The sequence below is a fragment of the Actinia tenebrosa genome, unplaced genomic scaffold, assembly GCF_029948245.1.
Source record: "Actinia tenebrosa isolate PJP-AT-01 unplaced genomic scaffold, QUT_ActTen_1.0 PGA_scaffold16__25_contigs__length_10494907, whole genome shotgun sequence".
NCBI lineage: Eukaryota > Metazoa > Cnidaria > Anthozoa > Actiniaria > Actiniidae > Actinia > Actinia tenebrosa.
The window spans coordinates 4,859,751-4,870,461 of record NW_028292576.1 but is presented as its reverse complement, the minus strand read 5'-3'; the positions used below and the strand labels follow the sequence as shown (position 1 = coordinate 4,870,461).

The following is a 10,711-nucleotide window of genomic DNA, read 5'->3' as shown; positions in this document are numbered from 1 at the left end:
CACCCCCCCCCCCCCCCCCCCCACTGCCATACATTATGAACGCAGCCTTATATAACAAAAAAAAAACACAAACCAAATAAAAATCAATACTTTTATAATATTGCATAAAGATGTTTAGGATTAGTAACGCATTTTATGGAAATAATTATATGAACATTTATACATACAGAATATATATGTACGTATGACGTGTATGTGTGGAATATGTGAATATAGATATTATGCGCATACATAAACATACGTCTATACTCGTAGAGTGCATGCACTAAAACCGTGAACATTAATGAGTACTAATTAGTACTATTTCATACAGAATTCTTTGTTTTGTATTGTTTAATTATCACTATTTAGTGCTAAAAAATAGTATTTGTTTCACGGATTTAGTGTGAGCACTAACTTATTTGGAACTAAGTTGATGTGCAACTATGTACAAAACGCCAAATAAAATATGTTTGTCTGTCTATAAAAAGTTTATACACTTATTTCAAAAAAGTTAGTCACCCGAAAAGCTATAAAGCTGAGGCCGACAAGGGTTATGGGTAGATTCATTTTACACGTTCAACCGCTTGATAACTGTTCATGGACTTGCGAATCTTTTACGGGTCATAGTCTAACCTCTTCTGAGCATCATCGAGCTGCAGTTTGTATCGAAAAAGCTTTGTATATATATGCTTCCTTGATATGAAAAGTTTCCCATGATGCTCATATCAGTGATCCCAGCTTTCTAGGTTTTTGGTGACTAACTTTATTGAAATAAGTGTAGACATTTATATCTGAAACGATAATTAATATAGATCTTAGACTTGCTCCAGTACTTCTCGGTCGAAGTTACCGGGAAGTACTCCAGCGAGAGAGATGGATGCCTGGGTTGGTGTGAAAGATTACTTTAATTATTCAACACGATGACACAACAAGGAAAAAGATTTTAAAAAATAATCAATGTCAAACCCTCCTTTGGGGTATTGGTATTTGTTATTGAATGTAGGATACTTTTATCAAGTTAGCGTTATTTACCAAATGTCAAAAGTAGTACGTAGGAGGACTAACTACCACAATGTGCGTATTTTCGTCAGAATGCAATTTTTATATATTCTTCACTAGAAGCCGAGAAGCAATTTCACCTATACCAGCTTTATCTCAAGAGTAGGAACAGGACTTGCCTAGTTGTTCGAGCTTGTCTGATATAGCTTCTTGAGTTTGACGGGTAACGACTCGACTGACTTATTTCTGTCTCTTCGATCATAGCTACACGGACCTCCAACTATAGAACTAAACGAACAAACCACTTCCATGTTTATACAGTGCTTGCTGAACTTTCCCATGGAAAGATGGCACGTGATTTTAATCATTGCGGCAGTCAACTCAATGTTAGTTTCATGCATTATCAAAACAATGTTTATTGAAGGAAATTGCTATTATTAAATGCTACTGGATTAGTAAAACCATATTTTGAAAATCCAATGAAAGAGCTGCTAAATAAAATAAAGTTAGTTCACTGATATATTTAGTTTGAAAGTTATTGTTCGATTTTCATCTGCGTGTTCATTTTACTGACAAAGCATGCTTTGTGTCACGCAATAGAATGAGTTAAAAAAATATGTGATAAAATATGTTAATATTTCGCAATTGAAATGTGTTGGATATTACTTTATAAAATAAATTAAATAGTACGCACGCTGTGATTGGTTGATAGCCATGTTTGCATGAGGGTATGTAAACACAGTTGTGACGTCACAACTTTCGTGTTTTCCCGGTACAAGTTCAAAAATTAAAAATTTACAGTTTCTTTCGAGGAAAAAAACGCCCCCAAAAAAGTATTTCGAAGACGAAGTTCCAAATTTTGACTTGGGTCAGGGCCACTGGCATAACCCTATGGTCTCATGCAGGTCTTTCTGATCGTAATATCATGACAATCTCTCGTTGGTCACCGCAAAGAGAATTCCCTCAGGAGCTACAACACACGTCCTCCGTCAGGACAGCTGCGGTTGTTCAGCGACGTGCTTTCTCATGATTTAAATGCACCGCCCGATAAAGAATACAAGTATTTCAAGGAAACAGTCAGCAGCTTCAAACTTTTTCCAGCGATAGCTCTTCAGCTCCACAAAATATCTTCTCGAGGCAAGACGAAACAATCAACTTCACTGCCATGTTTTCTCGCTGTCAAATTGAGCAAAACCACGTTTCTTTCGACCGAGAATTCCATTCACAGTGACACTTGTTATCCACTTTTGATCACTTTCGTAAAGATAATCGATTCTGAAATCTTTTATTAAGATTTCTATTCAATCTTTGGACATTTCTTTGTATTTGTTTTAAAGTTTTAGAATGATAAATGTTGAAAATAGCTAGCGATTCTTTCTCGCTTCACATTTGCCTCCTTAGCGTTTATTACACAAAATTTGATTGGCTAACGATCGAAGTTCGTGATGTATGGAGAATTTGTATTTTGATATGAGAATCAAATTCAAATAAAGATTTATTTTCTTGCAAGTGGTAATGTTTTCCCTTAGTATTTATTTTATAAAAGCAATAGAAAACTTTTTTCTCTGTGTTTACATAGCCTGATAGCAACACTCGGGGGGTTGGGAGAATTCTCGACAGTTATGCAAACTCTCGACTACGTCTCCGGTTTGTATAACTGTCTCGAATTCTCCCAACCTCCCCTTGTGTTGCTATCAGGCTATGTAAGCACGGAAAAAGTTTTCTATTGCTTAAATGATGTCTTTTTCTTGGTTTGATCCCCTAATTTTAGCAAAATTCAGCGATGGAATGATTGCAATTAAAATTATAGTCACGTCGGTGGAGGTAACGCAACAAGCTGTTTACGGTTGAAATATCGCGAAATAGAGATCGTAAAAAGACCTCAACGGAAAGCTAAAAATGATTTGCCCAGAGATTTTTCTTTTGAATCTGATAGAAATACATTACATAATCCTCTGGGTGTAGGTTTTGAATAATTTGGTATCTCCGCACATAGTTTTTATAAACCGTATTTTAAGGCCTTAATTTGCATTTTTAAACTTTGGAAAAAGTGTACACGGTAGAAAAATTATTTCGAATCTTAAATCGCCAAATATTCTAGAATAAATACAACGAAAAGCAAGAGGAATACCTATTCCTTCGGTAAAAAGTACCAACCGAAAAAATTGTTAAGAGCGTATGTCTGTAAGCGTCGAGAATCTTAAATCAGTTTCAAAAAATCAAATTTCTTTTTATTGTACCAAAACGACCCTTTGGGTAAGTTGTTTTAGGAAATAATATCAGAATGTCCCAGCGCGCTTTTCTTTTTGAGAAAATCGAAAAAGTTTAAAAAATCGATTAAAATGGGTAATTTTCCTAATTAATATGCAAAAATCGATGGCCATCTTTAAAGAGCTCTCAATAGATCAAAAAGAATCCAAATTAATTCACATTTCCCAGGTAGTTAAATCAACTCTATATCTTTAAGAATGGTTCAAGAATTTGTAATAAATTGCTTTTTAAATACGAGAAATCGGCCTTCTAAAACATGTTGTGTTTTTATGATCGAGCGGCAGTCAAATTATAGGTGAAATTCAGCCTCCAATATCGCTGCTGGTACCTAATAAATCGAAAGAACACTTGCACAGCACACAAGTACACATATTCTAGTTTACTTGTGCCAAGTTTTAGCTCCGACTATTACAATGCCACCGCGTGAAGGAATTTCAACTTGTAGCGTTCAAACACGCTATACGGCTAATCAATTACACGGGTTGTTTATCAATATAACACTAAATCGACTCAATATTTCTTGTTTTATTATTATTTTTGTATTAAGACTGTTTGCCAAGAGTATAAATAGCATAACTAGAGAGTAGATACTCTTCAATCAAGTGGTCCTCTGTGTTAATCCACGATAATTGAGCGCAGCTTGAGCTTAAAACCATGTCACACAATCTAGGGTCAGGACAAATGCGCCCCGTCGTCGGTGGCTCTAGCTAGATGCAAAATCCAATGCAAAAGATTTATCTCCTACTCTGAGATACCAAATGCTCTATGAACTTAGCCGGTTTTTAAACTATTGAACCGGTTTTTGATGAATTATTACCATGACTATCTTGAGACATGCATGTAAACATTTAACGTCCTAGCGAGCTGTCAACGGCACTCTAAATAAACACATGAATTCTACCAAATCCCCCGTGGGGGGGGGGGGTACTTCGCCAGAATTTGGGTAGGGGGGTTCCGCTGGGATTCTGAAAGGGGTACCCTGTTTATGACAAAAGATATTATTTATTGCACTGAGTTCCTGTTCAATTATCATGTCATCTCTCGTATCGTTTTTTTACGGCCATAATAACCAGTTTCGGTCAATACGAAAGTAGAAACCCTGAATATGACAGGAAGCTCAGGGAGAACTTGGAACTTGAATGAAATTGCACACCCTGTTTATGACAAGAAGCTCGAAAAACCGTACCCTGATCATTATCATAACTTACCAGTTCAAACCACCAAACTTTGATTACTTGGTCTGAACAGATATTGCAAGTTTCTTTAACTCCAAATATCATTAGGCGTTTTCCCTGTTTTAACGGATGGCAAGACTGTGGAGTGACAATCGGAGCATGCTTTGGTCACTACAAGTTGATTAATTTTCCCAAAAAAGTTAATCATTATCTATTTGAAAACTTTAGTCAAGCCCATCCATTATTTCACTTAAAATGTTGAAACTTCGTTAATGATTTTTTACTATTCCAATTAGAATTGCAATACTAGCCTTTTTGTGATTGAGCAATTATTCAAGGACTCTTTTTTATTTAAAACAACTCTCTTTTATCCCATAACTTGAAATACCACTCGAGAGCTGGAGGACACTACATGATGAATATGGCTCTTTTCGTATTCTTTAGCTTTAGGAGTGTTTTAAATGAAATCTAAGCCTGTTACTTAATTTACATATTAAATGTTGACGAGCAAAGTGTATGAAACCGCCTGAGAAAACAAATTTTCGTAGATGATTTAGCTGAAACGCAGCACGCGCTCAGCAACGAAGTATAATATTTTTGAATTATTTTCTACAAAAGTGGAAATTGACGTCATTTATTCATTCGTTCATTATTTTTTCTTTCTTTCTTTCTTTCCAGTCTTTCCGGTTGTTTTTTCTTTCTTTATCTCTTTATTTCTCTCTTTCTTTTTCTCTTCTCTTCTCTTCTTTTCTCTTCTTTTTATATTGAACAACGACAATTAGAGTGCTGGATCTGGAACATCTACAAACTTGGCTCCAAGCGGCTTAAGAGCCTTACAAGAATACATGGATGTGTTTGACTGTAAGCTACGATGAAACTCATTGTTGACAGGTACAATTATTAAACACGTCTTTCAGTAGTTCCAAATAAGGGGCTTTGCGAAGAGTCGGAGGTTTAGGGGCTTGAAGGCCAAGATTTTCACATATGAGCTGCAACATTCCAACTTTTAGATTTTTTAAGTTATTATCTTCAGTCATGGCACAAACGTTGTGATGATCGAAGACAATAGGATGCTGCAAATGGATGGATTCTATTGCTTTATCTGTGGCAGCTGCAAAATGCTCTTCCTCCTCGACAGCGTGAAGGTCAAGCTCTGATGGTGTTTGATTTCGGATCTTGGCCGCAAGGCGTGAAAAATAGGAGGCGATTTGCTGAGTACTCAAAAACTCTGGAACTTTGAAGAGCCTCTCTCCATCTTGACCACGCGCACGCCTCATCTCCACAGCAACAGCTTCAGCATTAGCTTTCCTCCCAGTCGACAGACCAATTTGGAATTTTGCGGAAAGATACGATTTCTGGTTTTTGTTAAAGCGTATGCCTTTTTCGTTGCTCTGAGGGCCCAGCCTTGACTAACAGGGGTGACGCTTGTTTTCCCCCCTTGAACTGGAGATGCTTGGAGAGTTGGTATTACTCCAACACCCTCTTCTAGCTCGCACTTGTATCCCATCTTTGCGAGATCCATGAGGGAGTGCTTCTCGAGGGCCCTAGTACATTTTTCGGAAGTCAAGTACCTTTCTAAATTCCCGACCTTCTGAAAAACACGAATGCAACCATCATGTGGGCAAGAGAAGAGTGCTTGGGAGGTATGGTCTGTACTCATATCTTCCAGCTCAACATTCTGCTCAGCGGGTTCGGTTAGCATCTCCGATTGGGTCTTGCGAGTGTCTTAGGGAGTAAAATATTTAAATTTTAAATTCAAAATTGTTAAGCTTACTTATGTTTGGGATCTTTTGTGTGGTCTCTTGAGAGTTAGCAATGGATTGCAGTGAAACGACTCGAACACCCTTGACTTCCCCATTGGAAAGGAGGGCACTCTCTAGTTGTTTGGCGGTAACAACATCATTTCCTTCATTAATATACACGCGAATGTGTGATTTGCATGTTGCTGCCAACCTATCTGCCGCTCCTTTACCTCCCTGAGGATCACTGAAATCAAGACGGGTTATTTTTACTTCATCGTGATATTTCTGGGCATGAATGGATCGTTGTGGCCGAATGATAACACCCAGCGTTGTCTTGACGGAGGTATGCCTTACTGATTTCAGGGTGTTCTTGCTTCAAGGTTCGAAGCACATCCTGCATTATAGAAACAACAGCTGGGCCATCTTGGCTGCACGATTGAATCACATGAACGAATCCCTGCCACTGTAGCTTGTCATCAAGTCGCCGGTACACAACAGAAATGTGCCAAGAGATACCACGCTTACCGGTAAAAGGCAGGCAACGATGAAAAATGAATAAAACGCAGACTATATTACCTGCACGAGCCAACAATAACATCATTTCATTATCCAGGGACGAATCTTCACTAATGCCAAATATTTCCAGATGCCTGGAAATGTCTTTTTGACAGTCAGATATAGCAACAGAGTGCACTTGATCTGGATAATCTGTACTGGTCCCGCAAGAACTATATCCAATAAGAGCCGAAAATCCACAGAGCGCCATCGTACCTAAACAACCCAAAAGCGGGCTGACCAAGCTAATATTAGCGCGTTGTGTTAAGCGCTAATAGATAATGATTAACTTTTTTGGGAAAATTAATCAACTTGTAGTGACCAAAGCATGCTCCGATTGTCACTCCACAGTCTTGCCATCCGTTAAAACAGGGAAAACGCCTAATGATATTTGGAGTTAAAGAAACTTGCAATATCTGTTCAGACCAAGTAATCAAAGTTTGGTGGTTTGAACTGGTAAGTTATGATAATGATCAGGGTACGGTTTTTCGAGCTTCTTGTCATAAACAGGGTGTGCAATTTCATTCAAGTTCCAAGTTCTCCCTGAGCTTCCTGTCATATTCAGGGTTTCTACTTTCGTATTGACCGAAACTGGTTATTATGGCCGTAAAAAAACGATACGAGAGATGACATGATAATTGAACAGGAACTCAGTGCAATAAATAATATCTTTTGTCATAAACAGGGTACCCCTTTCAGAATCCCAGCGGAACCCCCCTACCCAAATTCTGGCGAAGTACCCCCCCCCCCCCCCACGGGGGATTTGGTAGAATTCATGTGTTTATTTAGAGTGCCGTTGACAGCTCGCTAGGACGTTAAATGTTTACATGCATGTCTCAAGACAGTCATGGTAATAATTCATCAAAAACCGGTTCAATAGTTTAAAAACCGGCTAAGTTCATAGAGCATTTGGTATCTCAGAGTAGGAGATAAATCTTTTGCATTGGATTTTGCATCTAGCTAGAGCCACCGACGACGGGGCGCATTTGTCCTGACCCTAGATTGTGTGACATGGTTTTAAGCTCAAGCTGCGCTCAATTATCGTGGATTAACACAGAGGACCACTTGATTGAAGAGTATTTACTCTCTAGTTATGCTATTTATACTCTTGGCAAACAGTCTTAATACAAAAATAATAATAAAACAAGAAATATTGAGTCGATTTAGTGTTATATTGATAAACAACCCGTGTAATTGATTAGCCGTATAGCGTGTTTGAACGCTACAAGTTGAAATTCCTTCACGCGGTGGCATTGTAATAGTCGGAGCTAAAACTTGGCACAAGTAAACTAGAATATGTGTACTTGTGTGCTGTGCAAGTGTTCTTTCGATTTATTAGGTACCAGCAGCGATATTGGAGGCTGAATTTCACCTATAATTTGACTGCCGCTCGATCATAAAAACACAACATGTTTTAGAAGGCCGATTTCTCGTATTTAAAAAGCAATTTATTACAAATTCTTGAACCATTCTTAAAGATATAGAGTTGATTTAACTACCTGGGAAATGTGAATTAATTTGGATTCTTTTTGATCTATTGAGAGCTCTTTAAAGATGGCCATCGATTTTTGCATATTAATTAGGAAAATTACCCATTTTAATCGATTTTTCAAACTTTTTCGATTTTCTCAAAAAGAAAAGCGCGCTGGGACATTCTGATATTATTTCCTAAAACAACTTACCCAAAGGGTCGTTTTGGTACAATAAAAAGAAATTTGATTTTTTGAAACTGATTTAAGATTCTCGACGCTTACAGACATACGCTCTTAAGTAGTTTAGCTGTAGGATGCGCTTATTTTTGTACTAAATTCCTTGACCTCGTCGGTCATTTTCCCCCTGCATTTGGGCGAAATCTATTTTCGTAAATTTCGTGGGAAAAAATTTTTTTTTTTTTCAAATCTAACAACACCTCGATTTATTTTACACTAGGGTCTATCTAAAAACCAAATATAAGCGAAATCGAGTTTTTTAATTGTGCCATGAAAATTCGATTTTGGTCGATCCTTACAGACAGTCGCTCCTAAGTTCTTCCTAATTATGCAAAAATCAGCTGAAAATGATTAGTTCTGCCGTTTATCTTGTTCTATTACATATAAACAGCGTTCATTCTATTTCATACTGGACCGTAGTACAATGACTCTAAAATTTCCTAGCATTCAAGCTTATTAATGCTGTCATATCTCTTTTCCTTCAATCATTTTTGTCACGTGATAAATAAGACACGGCATCAAAACAATTTTATGAATGCACAAATCTACAGGAAGCCCATATTCAATTTAGTTATTGAAAAAACACAGGAAGTCCATGAGCAATTCTTATTCCCACAGGCAGCCCATCCGATTTAGCTATTGAAAAACACAGGAAGCCCATGGCCAATTCATATTTCCACAGGCAGCCCATCCGATTTAGTTATTGAAAACCCAGGAAGCCCATGACCAATTCTCTTTTCCACGGCCAAGACCATTTGAAATACCAAAATTAATAACTGATTTTATAATAATCTTATATCTGCTTATTTTTTCTATGATTGATCAGCCTATCCATAGCCTAGATATCAGGCTATCGATAGCCTAGCTATCAGGTTATCTATAGCTTAGCTATCAAGCTATCGATGGCCTAGCTATCAGGCTATCGATAGCCTAGCTATCAGGCTATCAATAGCTTAGCTTCTTGGCTATCGATAGCTTAGCTATAAGGCTATCAATAGCTTAGCTTCTTGGTATCAGGCTATCAATAGCTTAGCTTCTTGGCTATCAATAGCTATTAACTCCTCCTCTACGCCTTCTCCTCTCCTCCTCCTCCTCGTCCTCCCCTCCTCTTTCTCCTCCTTCTCTCTTCCTCCTCCTCCTCTATATGAAATGATAAACTAGAACTATGGGTGAATGAAATTTTATAGCATGTAGCCGGGTGGCTAAACTATCGATAGCCGGATACTTTGATAGCTAATAATTCTAGTTTATTATTTCATATAGAGGAGGAGGAAGAGAGAAGGAGGAGCAGGAGGAGAGGAGGAGAAGGAGGAGGGGGAGAGGAGGAGGAGCAGGAGAGAAGGAGGAGAGGAGGAGGAGAGGAGGAGAGGAGGATAGGAGGAGGAGAGGGGGAGAGGAGGAGGCGTAGAGGAGGAGGTAATAGCTATTGATAGCCAAGAAGCTAAGCTATTGATAGCCTGATAGCCAAGAAGCTAAGCTATCGATAGCCTGATAGCTAGGCTATCGATAGCTTGATCAATCATAGAAAAAATAAGCAGATATAAGATTATTATAAAATCAGTTATTAATTTTGGTATTTCAAATGGTCTTGGCCGTGGAAAAGAGAATTGGTCATGGGCTTCCTGGGTTTTCAATAACTAAATCGGATGGGCTGCCTGTGGAAATATGAATTGGCCATGGGCTTCCTGTGTTTTTCAATAGCTAAATCGGATGGGCTGCCTGTGGAAATAAGAATTGCTCATGGACTTCCTGTGTTTTTCAATAACTAAATTGAATATGGGCTTCCTGTAGATTTGTGCATTCATAAAATTGTTTTGATGCCGTGTCTTATTTATCACGTGACAAAAATGATTGAAGGAAAAGAGATATGACAGCATTAATAAGCTTGAATGCTATGAAATTTTAGAGTCATTGTACTACGGTCCAGTATGAAATAGAATGAACGCTGTTTATATGATATAGAACAAGATAAACGGCAGAACTAATCATTTTCAGCTGATTTTTGCATAATTAGGAAGAATTTAGTAGGTCTTATTGTTTATCGTTTATGAGTCATTAAGTGCATTGTGTTGGATACAATAGTCACCAAATTTTCATTAGTCCTTTGAATTCATTGACGGTAGTGTGATATCCTCGAGAGCCTAACTGGAATAACGTAGCCATTGCGTTTCTCAAAAGTAAATTGTTTTTAGGTCTTGCTTGCTTGCTTGGTTGGTTGAGTTTTGGAGTTAAAAATTCAAAATCTCTGCGCTCTATAAATTAGATTGGTAAACAAAAG

General features: G+C 37.8%; 1 pseudogene; it reads right to left on the bottom strand.

Annotated features, from left to right (window-relative positions):
- Positions 1-5,305: 5,305 nt before the first annotated feature.
- Positions 5,306-10,711, bottom strand: part of LOC148910627 (uncharacterized) — a 124,898-nt pseudogene continuing 119,492 nt past the window's right edge.